This window comes from Vespa mandarinia, chromosome 1, assembly GCF_050613455.1.
Source record: "Vespa mandarinia isolate Hongniang chromosome 1, ASM5061345v1, whole genome shotgun sequence".
Taxonomy (NCBI): domain Eukaryota; kingdom Metazoa; phylum Arthropoda; class Insecta; order Hymenoptera; family Vespidae; genus Vespa; species Vespa mandarinia.
Genome location: NC_140810.1, coordinates 3,255,431 through 3,275,000, shown reverse-complemented (window position 1 = coordinate 3,275,000; position 19,570 = coordinate 3,255,431). Strand labels below are relative to the sequence as shown.

The 19,570-nt window shown below is 32.3% G+C and overlaps 1 protein-coding gene across 4 annotated transcripts in view; it reads right to left on the bottom strand.

Annotated features, from left to right (window-relative positions):
- LOC118444900 (paired box protein Pax-6) overlaps positions 1 to 15,542 on the bottom strand; it is a 108,581-nt gene extending 93,039 nt beyond the window's left edge. For 3 of the 4 annotated variants that reach the window (XR_014983114.1, XM_085661949.1, XM_085661967.1), the window contains exons 1-2: positions 15,153 to 15,542; positions 2,477 to 2,747 (exon numbers count right to left, since the gene is read on the bottom strand). The gene's annotated coding sequence lies outside the window, so the exon portion shown is untranslated. The remainder of the gene's footprint in view (positions 1 to 2,476; positions 2,748 to 15,152) is intronic. The other variant, XM_085661953.1, reaches the window with a different exon arrangement.
- Between the last annotated feature and the right edge of the window lie 4,028 nt (positions 15,543 to 19,570).

Below are 19,570 nucleotides of genomic sequence, written 5' to 3'. Positions count from 1 at the left end.
CGTCAACATCACCACCGCCACCACCGTTGCCACCGCCGTCACTGCCGCCGCCGCCGATGCCGCCGCCGCCGCCACCACCACCACCGCCGCCGCCGTCGCCGCCGCCGCCACCGCCACCGTCGCCGAACGAAAAAGGCTACCCACGCTGTGAATTCGCGCCAGACGCGACTCGGCCGTCCGGCCGATCGCCGAACACAGATAACGGTGTAATACTTCGCATCGATTCCTTTTCGGTTCTCTACGGGTTCATTCGAAAACCGCATATCTTAAATTCGTTCTCTTATTACTGTTTATCTATCTACTTTTATCTTTCTCTTGCTCTTTTTTCTCTTTCTCTCTCTCTCTCTCTCTTTCTCTCTTTCCATCTATTTCTCTCGCTCATGACTTTAAATACGTATTTGCAATATTTTTTTATTTTTTTTTATACGAAATCATTCGATCCATCGTATTTTCAATTATTCGACACGTAAATTAATCTTTTATTCGTTATTCGTTGATCTCTAAAAATGAAGGTTTATATGTAAAAGAGAAGAAAATAGAGAAAGAGAGAGAGGTAGAGAGAGAGAGAGAGAGAGAGAGAGAGAGAGAGAGAGAGATAAAAGAAGAAAGAAAGAATACAAGGAAGGAAAAAAATCGTGTCATCACGTATACAGATTTATAAATATATCAAGCGGTCCGTGGGTTTATGTTAATTCGCGTGTCCCACGAGATTCGACGGGAAAAGCTAAAAGTGGTAGGTAGGTAGATAAGTTAGGCAAGATATCCACCTACCTACCTACCTATCTACCTACCTACCTACCTATCTATCTACCTGCCCGCCGCCGGATTAAAAAAAAAGAAAAAAAGTAAAAGGGAGGGTAAAAAAAAAAAGGAAGAAAAAAATCGAAGTTTCGAGTGGTCCGATCATTTCTTTTCTTCTTTTTTCTATTTGTTCATTTTCTTTTCTCTTTTTCTCTTTTCCTTCTTCTTCTTCCTTCTTCTCCTCTTCTTTCTGTTCTTCTACGTTCATACGTCCAAAATATTAAATCGTATATCAGATAGAATAACTTGATTCGCATCAAATGGTCGATCGTTTTAATTATCCTTTTTTTTTTTTTCAAAACTATCGTTAATACGGTATTAAGTTAGATAGTACGGATTGGACCTTGAAAAAAAGGAAAAAACCAAATAAAAAAAAAGAAAAGAAAAAAAAGAAAAAAAAAAGAAAATATGGTTAAAGAGGGGAAGATATACATGGTGGGTGGTTGATGGGCGGATGGATGGATGGATGGATGGATGGATGGATGGATGGATGGATGGATGGATGGATGAATAGGTGGTTGGTTGGTTGGATGGTTGGTTCGTTGGTTTGTTGGGTTGAAAGCGCTGAGGAATTTTCGTCAACGCTTTCGAAAGGCGCCCGACGTGCGTCGGCCTCGTAGGATATTAAAATATAATTGGCGTTTGTCCCCTTTGTGCAAAACAGTATCTAGTCACGCGTGCCTCGGCCGTGGGTGTTATGCACGCCAGAGTAGTCCGCGAGCGCGTCGGGTGACTCACCCTCTTTTCCACCACCCCGTTGGATCTATGTATCTCTCTCTCTCTCTCTCTTTCCTTCTTTCTTTCTTTCTTTCTCTCTTACAAATACACATACGTACACGTACACACACATACACAGAGTTTATCTCACTCACTCTTTCTATCTCACCCTATCATGGATGGACCGACGGAGGTGGGGATGTCGTTGCATCCACCCCTGTCGGTAGTGCGTGCGTCTACGTTTTCTCGGTCCCTCATTCGTTGCTCGAAGCAAGCTCGTTTCACACGAACATTTTCTAATGAATTAACAGAGAACTTATCTTAAGCGTTGTTTAGAATTAGAAGAGGAATAATTTTAAAAAGAAAAAAAGAAAAAGAAAAAAAAAAGATACATAGGTATTTAATTTCTAGGTTGTTAGGTGAATGGTATAGGCAAATAATTGATCGATATTAAAAATTTTTACGTCTATTTGATATATAAATATATAAATATATAAATATATAAATATATATATATATATATATTTTTTTTTTTCTTCGGATTAATTAAAAATATTTTCACAATTTATCCATCGAACTATTTATCAAACATTGATATAGATATTTTGAACAAAACGAAGTAGATTTCGTCTAATTACATAGTTAATTTCGTTTACATTCCGATAATGTAATTAACGTTCGAACTTGTTATCGAAATTATCGAGTAACCCAAGCGAATTATATCTTTTATCCGTATGTATATATCTATTATTATCAATAGATTTATCTCAAAATGGTTCGGTCTATACACGATGGATTCTTACATTGTTACATGAAGGAGATGCTTGTTTCAAAGGAAAGAAAAACAAAAAAAAGAAAAAAAGAAAAAAAGAAAAAAAGAAAAAAAGAAAAAATAATGGTTATAATTAAAAAATACATAAATATGTTTGGTAATATAGGTAGATAGGTAAGTACTTACGTATCGAATCATCGAAGGATAAAATTGAAGAAAGCTGTCCTTCTCGCTGTCGAGATTAGGAAAGCGATTAGGATGATTCGAGTCGAGTCTCGAGAAACGATGTGAACTCGGCTTTAGGAGGATCCACGCGGTGGAAGTAACGCGTTTCGATTTTGCGTTAGCTCAGCTACGCGTGAATCCAGCCAAGGTCAAGTCGTTCCCCGCTTCCGAGCATCCCTCCGGCACTCGGGCAGGGCTCTTAAGATCGATTCCAACCAATTTTCTGTGTAGCCTGGATCCGATATGCGAAAAGAGAGAGATAGAGATAAATAGAGAAAGAGAGAGAGAGAGAGAGAGAGAGAGAGAAAGAGAACGATCAACGATATTACATAAAATAGTACTTTGACTTTTTAATTACGAATGTGAGAATGAAGTCATAACTTTAAACACTTGTCGATAGGGGAAAAAAAAAAGAAAAAAGAAAAAGAAAAAAAGAAAAAAGAAAAAGAAATAGACAGAAAAGGAAAGAGAACGAGAGAAGGGGAAAGAAAAAAAAAAGAGAAGTCGATTCCAACGTCTATTAAAATTATTTCGTAACATTTGTAAACACGAAACATACGCGGTAATCGAACGATAATTCCTAAAATATAATAGATAAGATCTACCGAAAGACTATTTAATAAGTCACGTACGTGAAATTCATTTTTAACGAACCGTCTCTTCTGTTATCGGCTCGTTCTTCCTCTATTCGCCACCTGATTGTTTTATCACACTTGAACAAACGTCGAATGATCGCTAGTATCGCGAACAAGTCAATAAGAGTTTTTCTCTTTACTTCTTTTTAAAAGATCGTAAACAAAAAGAAGAAAAAGAAGAAGAGAAAGAAGAAGAAGAAAAAAAAAGAAAGAGGAAAAGAAAAAAAGAGGAAAGAACAAAGAAGAGGGGAGAAAAAAAGGATAAAGAAAACGATTGTTTGCCAACCCTGGCGCATATATATATATATATATATATATATATATATATATATATGTATATATATATATATATACACATACGTCATTCGGCGTAGTACACTGATAATACTATTTGCATTTTTACGAATATAACCTGGAATTTTACTTTGCGCAATTGTCACTGTACTAATATTATCTAACCACCCTCACATGTGCGTCACCAATTTAATTTCTTATCGTTATAGGCTCTTGTTTTTGTTCTTTTTTCTTCTGTACTTTTTTTTTCTTTTTTTTTTTTTTTCTTTCTTTCTTTCCAATCTAAAATAAAATACCCGCTCTTTTTGTTTTCTGATATTTCAACTACATAACTCTATATGATTAGATGATCACGTGTCCACGGATATTTGATAATGTATGTCGTGACAATTATGTCATCAGACACGGTGGATATATATATATATATATATATATATATATATATATGAAAAATTTTCTTTCCAATTGAAGATAAAATTTACTTGTATATAAGTAAATAAAAATTTACGTGTCTACTTTTTTCGTTTTTTTTTTTTCGTTTCTTTTCTATTTTTTTTTTTTCTTTCCTTTCATCTGATTGATTCAATCATATCTCGTTATGGTCATATAACCATGAATGAATGCAATATTATGCGTTCGATTATGATCAAGACGCGATTTATTAGAAGGAAAAAAGAAAAAAAAAAAAAAAAGAAAATGAAAAAAAAAAGAAAAAAAATTAGAAAATAAATAAATAAATAAAGAAATATTTTCTATTTTTCTTTTTCTTTTGTCAACTACATAAAAAAGATGAGACGATTTAAACTATGATAAATAATAATTTATTAAAGATCATTTAGATATAGCAATAAGAAATATCTTTTGATTTAAATTATCACGATCGTAAAGCTAAATGAATTTTTATGATTTATACGATCTAATCGAATGACATGTGACCAGTAATAAGTCGAGAACAATGAAGAATCCTTGAATTTTTTTTTCCTTTTCTCATGAATTAACTCGAATTATAAAAGGTGAGAGAAACAAGAGAATAAATAAGTAAAGTAAAGTAAGTAGAAGAGGGCACGCGAGTAAGTAGAAAGGAGAAACTAGAGAGACAGAGAGAAAGAGACAGAAAGAGAGAGAGAGAGAGAGAGAGAGAGAGAGAGAGAGAGAGAGAGAGAAAGAGAGAGTGGGAGAGAGAGGGAGAGTGTGGTAAAGAGAAAAGAGAGGAAAGGAAGTGGAAGGTGGAAGGGCAAAACAAACAAATTAACGGTAGAGTCGCTTGTTTATTGTTGGGTGGGGACAAGGTAACCACGCCTTTGTCAAGCACGCCCTCCGAGCGTTATGTTCCCCCCTTTTTGCCCCACCACCGCCATCAACGCCCCATGCTCTTAACCATTGCCCCCGCCTACCCCCACTCGAACGAGCCCTACACCACGGCGAGACGGTCGGTGGTGGAAGTGACGTCAGACTTGATGCCGCCAACGTGCAACAGGCGGCCGGTGTTCTCGAGAATCGACGAACTTAAACGAAACGCATCAAGAAGAGAATCTCTTTACCTTTACCGAGAGAAGATTTAATAATAGAAAAGAGAAAAAAATGGAAAAGAAAAAAGAGAGAGGAAAGAAAAAAAAAAAAGAGAAAGAAAAAAAAAACATAGAAAAAACGAGAGGAAGGGAAAGAAACGAAAAAAAAAAAAGAAAGAAAGAAAGAAAAAAAGAAAAAACATAAAAGAAATTGAAAGAAAGAAAGAAAAAAAAGAAAAAAAAAAAAATTGCTTTCGCTTCTCTTATTCGAAATAAATATAATACTTGTTAGTTTAGTATCCTTTGATAAAGACATCCTTTTTACATTTTTCTATTTAATAGTAATACAAATTAATAATAATAATCATTGACATGACGCAACTCTCAGGTTCGAGAGTTTATAGGTTTTTTCGTTTTTTGTTTTATTCGTTTGTTCTTTATTCTTTTTTGTTTTTCTTCTTTTTTTTTTTCTATATATACACTACATGGATAATGAATGGTGAATTGTTTATTATATAATGAAATAAACAAAGCATGAATATGTTACATATTAAATATGTATAAATAAATAAATAAATAAATAAATAAATAAATAAATAAATATATATATATATATATATATATATATATGTATATTTAAATCTACGAAAGAAATAAAAGGATCGGATGATGATTCGAGAGAAAGTACATAGAGGAAACGTTCGGGACGTCGCGGATTGTAAATTATATCGCGGTAGATAGAGAGAAATTCATGCTCTGATGACGCAGCGTTAACCATTCTCCGGTCATCCGATGATCAAAGGTAACAGTAATGGTCCGTGAGAGGATAGGTATCCGCCTGTATTTCGCCTAATATACTGCTGGCTAAATGCTGACGCGATTTCGAGAGACGAAGAGAGAGAGAGAGAGAGAGAAAGACAAAGAGAGAGAGAGAGAGAGAGAGAGAGAGAGAGGAGAGAAAGGAAGGGAGAAAGAGAGAGAGAGAGAGAGAGAGAGAGAGAGGAGAGAAAGGAAGGGAGAAAGAGAGAGAGAGAGAGAGAGAGAAGGGGAAGGACGAACGCAAAGAGATAGAATGCGCACAGAAGAGCAAGAGAGAAAGAGAAAGAGAGAGAGAGAGAGTGTGTATGTGTGTGTGTGTATGTATATCTGTGAGGTAGGAGGTGGTACTAGAGGAGGAGGTGGTGGAGGAGGTGGTGGAGGAGGAGGAGGAGGCCAGGAGGGAACCATAAATTGTTTGAGCAACGTGTGTACCTAACCTGCACGCACGGTCGAGCGCGAGATCGCGCTTACCGTGGGCTTTCAAAAATTTCACACATTACCGATCCCTGTGGTTCGAACCTCGCTCTCCGCAGGACGATCCATCATTTCGGCAGTTTACCGTGGAATCCCTGAAAATTATCCGATATCGTCCCTACGGCTCGTTTGTCTTTGAAGGCATCGCGCGTTCACCTCTTCTCTCTCTCTCTCTCTCTCTTCCCCTCCTCCTCCACCTCATCCTACTCATCCTACTCATCCTCATCCTCATCCTCGTCCTCGTCCTCGTTCTCCTTCATCTCCTTTCTCGCGGGCCAACGCGACTCTCTTTAAATGATGGACACCGTGCCCGACCAATGAAACGTAAAGTTTACCGAGCGAGTACCTAATCGCTCGACTATAGCTATCTAAGTAAGTACCTATCTACCTATCTACATATACAAATGCGTACGAATCTTGCGTCTCTGGATATTACTCTTGTAAATTTATGAGAATGGACGGAACGTTTGTTTCATGGATATAGATCAAAATCCGTGGCATAAGTTATTGTTTGAGTTTTTAACGATGGGAATAATTTACGCAACGAAAATGATAATATTTATAGATTAGATAGATCGTAAATAAATTGAATACCTTGTTGATTAATCTCGTATTATTATTATTATTATTATTATTATTATTATTATTATTATTATTATTATTATTATTATTATTATTATTATTATTATTATTATTATTATTATTATTATTATTATTATTATTATTATTATTATTATTATTATTATTATTATTATTATTATTATTATTATTATTATTATTATTATTATTATTATTATTATTATTATTATTATTATTATTATTATTATTATTATTATTATTATTATTATTATTATTATTATTATTATTATTATTATTATTATTATTATTATTATTATTATTATTATCAGTATTATTATTATTATTATTATTATTATTATTATTATCATTATTATCAGTATTATTATTATTATTATTATTATTATTATTATTATTATTATTATTATTATTATTATTATTATTATTATTATTATTATTATTATTATTATTATTATTATTATTATTATTATTATTATTATTATTATTATTATTATTATTATTATTATTATTATTATTATTATTATTATTATTATTATTATTATTATTATTATTATTATTATTATTATTATTATTATTATTATTATTATTATTATTATTATTATTATTATTATTATTATTATTATTATTATTATTATTATTATTATTATTATTATTATTATTATTATTATTATTATTATTATTATTATTATTGATTTAGAGTAATTCTAGGAAATTCCTTCTTTTTTTCCTGTTTCATTTTAATTCACGTCCAACTTGTTCTTTCTTGCGTTCTTGCTTATTTGTCATCGATCACAAAAAAAAAAAACAAACACACAAACAGGCAAATCTTATGTTTATTTAATATAAATATATTTACGCGTTGAATTTCATATTCACAATCATTGATAGTAATTTTAAAGACAAAATAGAGAACTCTTCGTGGAATCTTTTAATACGATTTATTAAAATAATTCGATAAATAATGAATTTAAGTATAATATCTAATTTATCTATAATAAATTTTTTACCAGAAAAGAATCGTATCCACTTAACGTAAATATATTCCAATTAATATCAATATTGTAATCATTTGAACAATCGTATGAATGCCAGAGGGATCGTTCGATCGTACGATCTAATTTATTAAATTAATTTGAGAAATAATGATAATGGGTACTCCAGTGAATGGATCGTTGTGTTACAACGATTTACAAATTTCCTTTTCTTTTTTTTTTTTTTTCTTTTTTCAATATTAAACCATCCTTTCTTCAAATCGATAAATCACTCACAATCGACGTATATACTTACTTACCTATCTATTATATCTCTTATAACGTTCAATCTTATTGTAGAAAATTTGTAATAAAAGAGGAGGATGCACACGACGATGTGACCCATAGAGTCGAAGAGGGACATCAAATAATGGATCTCTACGTGTACATGGTATCGATATAATGGTATTTCTCTCTCTCTCTCTCTCTCTTTCTCCCCTTTGCTTACGACAATAGGTCGACTAGGTCAAGTGTGTTCGCACTAATCATGTTCCTGGTCAGAAACGAGGTCCGAAAATGCACCGACGAAATGCGAACTATGCGAACACAACAAAGCCCCTTGTCACTTTCGTCCAGATGCTTTTCACAAGAGACCCCTCCACGCGAATTTCAAATACGTCTTGTACCTTTTGGATAATCTATTACCCTAACCCACCACCAATGTAAGATGAACGTTGACATTTTTTCCTCATATACTTCCATCTATGAACCAATCGGAATTGTTCACGAAAAGAAAAAAAAAAAAAAAAAAAAAAAAAACACTAAATTACGTTACGTTAAAATATATCCTTGTTCTTTGTGGCGATCGTATAAATAAAAATAAAACAAAAAATAAATAAAGAAAAGAAAAAGAAATGTTCAAGAATATCTTCTAATAATCGTCGGTTACAACTACTTGAAGAAATTTTGTCAATTTTTTTATACGATAACTGTTTAATCAATATTCATTACGAATATTTTTGCGTAAACGTAAACGAGCCATTCACAAGTTAAATCGATTAATTTCACTTAAAAAAATTTTTCTTTTTTAAATTTAATCGTCGGAAACACTCGACGGAACGTCCTCACTTTTTATATTCATAATAAATTTTTATAATTTTCGTTATATAAAATATAATTAAATGACAAAATTCTTTTTGATCATCGAATTAACAATAATTTATTTCAGAGGCGAATCTGATTGACTCCATTCTCCGATGTATGTAAATCGTTTCAATGATGCAATTCAAATGCAACAGCAAGGACTTCATACGTTTTACAATGTTCATTTGAATTTATATTTTAAAGAGAATTTAAAAAAAGCGATTTATATTATTTCATCACATTTCTTTGCTTTCTTTTTGTTAATCGATTTGGCAAGCGAGCGACTCGAATAATGAAATGAAAAAAAAAAAAAAAAAAAAAAAACAGAAAAAAAAGAAAAAAGCAGAAAAAATTAAAATTAAAATGCTTCGACAACATTATTGTATCCAGTGGCTATTAAAGCTACAACGATTAATATTATTACAAAATTTTCATCGTTACAATAATACTAATAATATAATAATCCTTTCGCTATCGTCGTCTGACCGCTCTTGTAGAAAAGACTGTCGTATCTGATAGGTCACAATTCAACCAATCAGAAGATTTCTTTCTTAATCCGATTTTTCTTCAGTGATTTTCTTTGCGAGTGACTTTAGCTGACCGTATATTACGTGAGAAAGATTTCGTGACGAGCAACTATAGTCGCCCGTGATAAAGATAAGAAAATATTTCTTAACATTACAATTTACACTGTAATAAATTATTACAAATATAAAAATATAATTGTCATTGTTCATACTTATGTATATTAATCTATCGATTTATATTATCAATAGTACGTTAATTATTAATTTAATATTAACATTATATTAATATTATATATTTAATATTAATATTTAATATCAACGATATTTTATAATAATGTAATATTAATGTTATCGATAAACGAAATAATATGAGAATGAAAATGAAAAAAAAAGAAATAAAAAAAATAATATGACATCGTCATATCATCGTATTACGAACAAAACGTTAGTTGTAAATGCTTTAAAATCAAACAAATGTAGTAGAAAAGTCAAACTATCAAAAGTTCCGTCTATGTATCTGTTTTGTAATAGAGAAATCGATGGCGATAGAGTAGGATCGAAGGGTCGTCGAATTCTTCCGAACGAAATCCGAGCATGATCCTTGAGTTTTCCCACATCGAACTGAAAACTCGAAACTCACGACGTGCTTGCACCAACGAGGGTGGAGAAAATCACAATGAAAACTTTTGCTTTGGAGATCTTTCTTTCTCTCTCTCCCTCTCTCTCTCTCTCTCTCTCTTTCTGTCTGTCCGTCTGTTGTTGGGATCAGTTTCGAGAGTCGGTAAAAACGTCACAAGAATGAGAAAGAAAGAGGGAAGGAAGGGACAAAATTCAAGAAAAACCAGGACAGAAGATGAAAAAAGGTTGCGTGGGATTGCGGGGGATTAAAATCGAGTACCCCTGCACTCTTTCTCTCTCTCTTTCACTCTCTTTCTTTCCATTTTTTTTCCAAGCGTTATAAATCCACCCCCTCTCACCCTCATATTACCGACACGCTCGTACCGTTTCTTTTGAGGTACCCTTCCCTTACCTCTTCACGGGACGATTCTTAAGCTCGTGGATAACGTAATAATAATAATGAATAAGCGTACAAGTAGAAGGAGTTTGACATGGACTATGGAACATAGGCGTCGACATTTAAACATTCATAGAGAGATAATATATAATCCTATTTAAAATATAACAATTAATAAAGCAATTATCGATATAAATCATTAGATATTTTTCAGATCTAAATATTTGTCCATTTTAATCTAAATAATATCCGTTGATTTCATGAAAAGAAATATACAATTTATATTGACAAAATGAAAAATAAATATTTAATAATATTCATTTTGATATAAGTGCGTATTTAGTGAAGAAAAATTTTTAAAGAAAGTACGCCGCCAATGATCATGAGCACCTTGCTTTTGGATCACGCATCACCTTCCTCCCTACCGAAATACGCGTCAGAAGAGAAAGAAATAAAGAAAGGAATAAAGAAAGAAATGTATGAGAGGGTGCAAGAGAGAAAGATATATATATATATATATATATATATATATATATATATATATATATATAGATGTAGTATAGTTATATACGGGGGTCGAGAGGACTCCTTTGAATGGATGAGTCCGGGATTTAAAATCCAAGCTCCACTCGAAATCGCGTTACTGAATACAGAAAGAGAAGAGAAAAAAGAAAGAGATATAAAGATATACATACACACATACACATATATGTATATACACACATACACATATATATATATGTATAGAGAGAGAGAGAGAGAGAGAGAGAGAAAGATGTAGCGAGAGTAAAGATGATATACAAAGTAGAGACTGTTCGTACCCTTCGCAGCGTGCGAAGGGATTAAGTACCTACGAAGTACTTACGTGTAGTTCCATCCATGCACGTTCTACGATAGTAAAGAGAGAGAGAGAGAGAGAAGGAGAGAGTACTACCTACTCACCGAGAGGTGTTCTTGGGTAACCGCAGATGCGACACTTCAAAGTACCGTGTCGTAGCTCGTGGTTGTAACGTGGTAAGGCAAACACGTGAACGAGAAAGGGATGATGCTCGAGGGATGATGTTAGAGGGAGTTTTGTCATCCCTGTATAGGATGATGGCCTTGTACTTTTTCCTCCTCCTCCTTCTCCTCCTCCTGTTTCTTCTCCTCCTCCTCCTCCTCCTCCTCCTCCGCGTCTTCTTCTTCTTTCTTCTTCATCTTCACCTTCTTTTCTTTCACTTTTTTTCTTCTTTCTCCGTTTCTTCTTCTTCCTTATTATTTTTACTTTTATTTCTCCTTATTCTTCTTCCTCTTCTACTTCTTCTTGTTCGTCTCGTTACGAAACGCGTAATTTCGCGAGCGAGAAGGGCTTCAAACGATATCCAACGGTGTCCTATTTCGTTTTATAAAAAACGATGGAAGCGCATCCTGATGCAATTTCGTCCGAATGCCGCCTGAGAAAAGCGACTGCAAGCGGCTGCGTAATTAAAGGAAGACCTTCCTACCTTCCTTCCTTCCTTCCTTCCTTCCTTCCTTCCTTCCTTTCATCCACCCTTCTTTTCTTTCTTTCTTTCTTTCTTTCATTCATTCATTCTTTCTTTGACTTGTTCTCTCTCTCTCTCTCTTGTTTTTATCTGAATCGACGAAACGCCATGACATTATACTTTGAATATAATCGTGTTAAATGCGATTTTGTTCTTAATTGTTTCTTGACGTTTACGATCTTATTAATTCGGAGACAGAGAGATAGAGCGAGAGAGAGAGAGAGATAGACAAATTAAAAAATAATTCTATACGATTTCTATGTAGATTTATAATAATATTTTGTTAATTAATTATTTAGTAATTTTCTATTTGATAAAAATAAAATTTGTATATTTATGCAATTAATATGATGATATTTGATAATATCTAAATAATAACAAAATTTATCGAATTTTATCACGCATATATATATATATATATTTATATATTTATAGAGAGAGAGAGAGAGAGAGAGAGAGAGAGAGAGAGAGAGAGAGAGGGAGAGAGATTGGAGTAGAAGAAAAAAGTTTTAAAGTTCTATAATTTATGACAATAAATGAGATAATAATTTATATTGTTGAAAATTAATTATACGATATGTTTAATGTTTTAATAACAAAGGCTTAATAGTTTTATCCTTTATAGCAAATAATATCTCGTATCGTTTCGAAATGTACACAGTTTAAGTATTGCCTGTGCTCGTTGTGCGAGCAATAAAAAAAAAAAAAGAAAAACAAAAAAAGAAAAACAACACAAGCAAAAGTAAAAAATGGTCTAATATCGAGACAATTTTATTCGATCTACATGAAATATCTCGAGTGTCTCGAAGTTTATCGAGCTATCGTCGAACAACTGACGCGTTTTCTTTCTCCTCCTTTTCATTTTTCCACGAGTTTCAACTTCGAGGTTAACGATTTAGACGAAAGTAAAGTTAGAGGAAGAAGAAGAGGAGGAGAAGGAGAAAGAAGAGGAATTCGCGTAAGATGAAAATCGTGGGAAGTATTCTTTTTTTGTCTTTCTTCTCTCGAGTATCTATACTATATATAATCGAAGTAAATAGACATATATATATATATATATATATATATATCAACCTACACACATGCACACACAAACAAACATACACAAACGCAGATTCACACAACGTATGTTTTCGATAGGATTCTATCGTAAGCTTCGACGGTGGTCCATTTCCCATCGTCCGTCATCTGTCGTTGATCTTTCCGAGCGTCGTTCGTCGTTATAAGATATCCATATAGTCACTCTTCGGCATATGACCGATCAGGTCATTTTATACTTGCTAACGTAAACGTCTTTCCTGAGGGAACATCTAGGAACCATCACGTCCTCGCGAGTGATCGCCTCCCTCTCCATTCTCTCGCTCGAGGTATACGAATCCCCCCCTTTATGGGTTCATGGAGTAATATTACCCTTTCTGGGTGGTCCAGAAAGGTACTTTAAACGCGTAAAATTTTTTCAACGCGTTTCAATTAATTAATTAATTGATTGATTAATTATTTAATCGATTAATCGAAAGAAACTTTTACTTACTTATTTAATTAAGTAATTATTTAATTTTCAATTATATTAATAATATAATTAAATTAATTATATTAGTAATTAATTATTCGTCAATGTTTAATTCGTCTTATCTGTTCTTCAATCGTATATTATTAAAAATACAATTTTAACAAATTTAAATTGTTCATGTATCAAATTATTATCCGATTTACAAGGATTAATATATTCATTATATTCTTATATATATATATATATATATATATATATATATATATATACTATATATGTATTTTATTTCTATATCAATATTATTTTATAATATATTTATATATGTATGGAAGAAGTTGAATTTTAATTTTTTCTTCTTCTTCTTCTTCTTCTTCGAGAAAGGAGAATGAGATCGACGGTGTGCATGGATCAGGATCTATTAATAGATCTCCCTAAGGCGTTTCGTAAGGCATTTCTCCCTCTAGAATAAGCGTGGGCCGTGCCGACTGAAATCGAAAACGTTGATCCGGCGTGCAGCAGGAGCGCGACTTGTCAAGTAAAACGATAAAAGTGCGAAAGGCGAAAAGGGTGTCGAGGCAAATAAGTGCAGTCACGATCCAAAGTGTGTTCGGTCGCTAACAATAAGTGATCGATGATCGAGTTCCTGACTCAGCACGCACGCGCGAAACCGAATACCGCGAAATATTTTCATTATAGTCTCGCACGTAACCAAAAAGTAAAATAATAAATATATAATGCCACGTTATTATAATATTTTAAATTATAAAAGAAATATCGCGAGATTAATTGTAAATTTCTTTTTTTTTCTCCTTTTTTCTTTTCTTTTTTTATTTTTTTATTTTTTTTCGTTATTATCCATTGATAACAATATCGATTGATATTATACTTCTTACGTGTATGATATGCATATTATTACGTTTATGTTTGTATTTACAATATGCATGTAATTATGTTTACGATCGTGTTTACAATATACATATATTCTATTATTATGTATTGATCTATTACGCAGGTACATATATTAATGAAGCTATAAGCTTATGTTATATTACGTTATGTTTATGTCAATCTTTATAGTATTTTAAGTAATAAAAGAAAAAAATAAATAAATAAAGAAGTAAATACAAAAGTTCGATCAAATTTGTATTAATACTTTCATTGATATTTATTAATAAAAATATTTGTCAATTATATTCAATATATTAATTAAGATAATTATAATGAATTAATTTATTTTCACGTATATGATATGCCATATAATTTATATTTATGTTTATATTTATAATATGCGTATATCAATATCTATGTTTGTTTTTTTTCTATGATATAGATATATTATGTACGCGTCTTATATAGTAAAGATTATAATAAAATAATTTTTAATAATTTTAATCGATTGATAAAGATTTACACATACGTTCGTTTATCTAAGATACACAAAATATCGATATAATGAATGCATACCATTTTAATAAAATATGTATCAAAAAAGAAAAAATATAAACAATATAGAAAGAATGAAAGAATAAAAAATAAATAAATTAATAAATAAAAAAAAGAAACAAAACAAAATTCACAATAAGATATATAAGATATATAATAAATATAATTATTTAAATACCTTAGATTTTTACATTTTTCCGACCAAAAGATCGATATTGAGATCGACAAAGATTGTTTCCATAATGGAAAGAAGATCCTCAAGAAGGCAAACAACCAACCAAGTTGACTGTCCTCCGAAAGGAATCGCCAATCATGTTGAAAATTTTCGTTCCTCTTCTTGCACGCACTTCCGTGAATTATCTACGTATTTGCACTCTCGTTCTCACTCTCTCTCACTCACTCTCTCTCTCTCTCTCTCCCTTTCTTTCTGTCTTTCTGTCTTTTTCTCTCATCGGTCAACACGAGAGGAAAAAAGGTTCTCAGAAGTTTTTTGAAAGAAAGAGAGGGAGAGAGGGAGGATTAATATTTCACAAAAATAATCGTTCTTTCACGCAGAAGAGACGCGACGTGTGCGTTTCCCTCGGAATTTACGTGTCAACTGAAGATGACGACCTATCTCAGATGACCTTCTCACCGTGTAATTCCTATACGAGCAATAACATTCCGTGGTAAGAATATACATACGTATAAGGTACGAACGAATTCACCTATATATTTATTTACATTTTTTTTTTTTTCTATCTTACATTTGGACTCCTATAATTATCGATCTCGTTTAATACTCATGTATCTATTTAACATATGTCATTTCATTTAATAGATATATAAACGTACGCATATAATAATCATCTAAATAAAATATATTAATAAATATTTCATAGGTATGTATAATATTTTTTTTACAAGAATTTTATAATAAAACTTTTTATATATTTACTTTTAAATCAAAATCGAAAATAAGACATAATGTCTATCGATATATATATATATATATATATATATATTTATTTATTTAAATATAAGATAAACATTAATCAGATATTAAATTAATTTATTAAAATATATAATTATATGATTGTAATAAATATTAAATATTTAAATAATAATAATTATGTACTTGGTATACAGATATTATAAGAATTATTGTCATACAAAATAATATCCTGACGATAAGCAATCGATCTGTGCTTGTTAGAGCGTGTGTACGATGAAGGTCAATTCGTTCCAATCTCTCTCTCTCTCTCTCTCTCTCTCTCTCTTTCTTTCATTCTCTTTCTCGCACACACACATACATATACACACATACGTATATGCATACACACGTACACTCGGGTACTAGATAAAGATAGATCTAATATTTTCGAACAATGAACGTTCGTCGTAGTCGTTGGTTAGACTCATAACACGCGCCACGAATTGACGCGAAGGAAAACGAGGCATGACCTCGCAAACAAGTTCCCGACCAATTTCCAACTATAATATAATACTAGCACTATGTATCCAAGTGTAATATATATATATATATATATATATGTACGTATATTATATACGTTAAAATATCGAGAAAGGAAACATTAGAGAGATAGAGAGGAGGAACTTATGCGAGAGAGAACGATATGGACAACACATTCGACAGCAGGCCGAAACGAATCGAACAAAAGTCGATGTCTTCATCGTCCATCTTTCTCTCACGAATCGAAAACGAGAGCTAGGAGAACCAAGAGGAAAAATAAGAGGCAACTATACCCATTGAAAGCCCACTGACACGGAATAGTAACGGGTCACGCCCATCGCGCTGGGCCCTTTTGTCGAGATCCTGAGATTTATTGTCTGGATAAGGGCATCTCGTCATTTTCCACGCTCGATTCGCAACGTTTACAATACTGCCACGTACGTATTAACTTTCCTTCTTTCGTTTTGTTTTATTCTTGTTATTGTCATTTATTTCTTCTTTTTCCTTCTTTCTTTCGTTCTTTTTTTCTTTCTTTCTTTCTTTCTTTATTTATTTATTTATTTATTTCTGGCTCCTCTCTCTCTCTCTCTCACTCTCTCTCTCTCTCTTTCTCTGTGTGTATTTAATTTTCTTTTTTTTTTTTTTATGAAACGTCTGATTAAACTGATGATTGGTAATGAATTTAAGAAAGAAAAAAAAGAATGAGTACTTTTTGAGCATCTCTTTGTATATTGAATATCCATTAAATTAAAACGTAAGAATTTTTACGAAGAGCAGATTTTTTTCCAAGAATTTCGATCGCACACACGACATTTTTTGAGGAATAGATTAAGGAGAGAGAGAGAGAGAGAGAGAGAGAGAGAGGGAGAGGGGAAGACAAGATAGGAGAACGTTCGAACTTGTGTCTCTTTGGAAGTTAAATTTCATATTGGATTAAAAGTTAAAGCCTAAGATACTTGATAAAGAATAGAAGTTTTTTCAAACGTCGTTTGCATGATATTTGTGATATATTGCAGAAAAAAAAGGAGAAAAAAGACGACGAATGTTCTCTTAAAAAGTTTGACAAGTAAGAAAGAAGAAAAAAAAGAAGAAGAAGAAGAAGAAGATTCTTTTCTACGGTAGTTAGGATTCGAAAGAAAATAAAAAAAAAAAAAAAACAAAGAAAGAAAGAAAAAAAAAAGAAAGAAAGAAAGGAAGAAAGAAAAAAAGATATTTTGAAACAAAACGTTGTCATCAATTTTTGTTTTCTATCAATTCAAATCGATCTCTCTAACTGTCTTTCTTTTTCTTTTCTTTGTTTTTTCTTTTTTTCTTCTAAACAATTATACGAGTCGGTGATCAGTCAGTCGTAAAAAAAAAAAAAAAAATGGAAAGAAATAGAAAACAAAAACTGTATTATCAAACTGTATTATCAAAAGTTATAAAAAAAATTTCTAATGGAGAGACAATAAAATTTTACAAATTTCAGATAATTAACTACATACTTTAATAGTCAATAGTATGTCATTTATATGTAACGAACGCGTCGAGGGTTGTTACCCTTTTTTGCAATGGGAAAATATACTACAGGCGAAACAATCCCCGTTTAGTTCTTGTCGTTCGTTCGGACCATTTAATTCGTACTTCGGCGTTAAATTAAAGTCGACGAGGATGCGATGCGCTAACGGGAGCGCACTTTTCAAAATTGTCGCGCGTTTACAACGACGATGACAACTACGACGACGACGACGACGACGACGACGACGACGACGACGACGGCGGCGGCAATGACGACGACGACGACAAAGTAACTCGTGTCATTCCGTAATTATTCGGTTTGGAATATTAAATGTATTGTTACATAGATGCAACACATGTATGTATAAACGAAGACACGCATAAAATAGTAAATGTATTATATAAATACATATCTATATATCTATGTATACGTATATATGTATATATGTATATATACATATATGTATTGTATGTATGAAGTAGCAGCAACAGGAAGACGCGGGTAGAGACGTATTAGCATACCAACGCGATTTATCTCACGGAAGAGGCCACTGGGTCCTAGTAGACACGGAGGTTAATGGATTCTGTAAAGCTCGAGTACGAGAGTCGGCACCCTACGAAATCGACGATTAGATACGTTACATTCCGCACGCTTCCAAGCTCACGTACTATCGAATTAAAACGGCTATATATGCTTCACGACTCTAATATGGAACAACGTAAATCAGACAATTTTGTAATTTTCCATTTACCTACGTTTTACGTTTCGAAATTTAAATAATATTTTTATGTTAGATCTGATATATATATATATATATATATATATATATATATATATATGTACGTATGTACATCGAAATATTTGGAAAAATTATTATTTCATTAGATTGATATTTTTTGTCATTTCTTTTTTTTTCCTTTTTTTATTTTTCTTTTTTTTTCTGCTTTCACAAATCACATCATCGTTACGACGAAACGACGAAATATTTGTAAACTGAAAGAAAGAACAAAAAAAGAAAAAAAAGAAAAAAAGGAGAAGAAAAAATAAAAAAAAAAAGAAAAAAAAGAAAAAGAAAAAAAAAACTTGGTTATAGACAATCCTACGTAGTTAGAACATTTGGATTATTGAGAACCACTGACGAGTAACATGTTCGACAACGTTATCGCGCTTTCAACGCGATGGTGGGTTAAAAGCGGATTTGAAAGCGCTTTGTTTTCGCGCGGGGATAATAACCGAGAACTGGTGAAGAGGGTTTGGGATGGAGGGGTAGAGGGGTGGAAGCGTAGAGGTGGAGAAGGAGGAGGAAAAGGAGGAGACGGAGGAGGAGGTGATGGTGGTGATGGTGGTGGTGTTGGTGGTGGTGGTGGTGGAAGTGGAGGAGGAAGAGAGTATGGAAACGAAACCGATAAAAGTCCTACCATTGCTACGGAATTGCAACCGAGCTCGACTTTCAAGTTTTCAATTGGAATTTCGATGTCTTCTAATTGATTCCACTCGGACTCCTGCTCTCAATACACAAATCTACCTTTTACGAATTACCCTGTGTGAAAAGTTTCAAACATCAACGTAAACTTGATTATAACGCGATTTAAATGTACTTTAAGCGCGAATCAATAATGACGTATATGAGTTTAAACAATTTGTA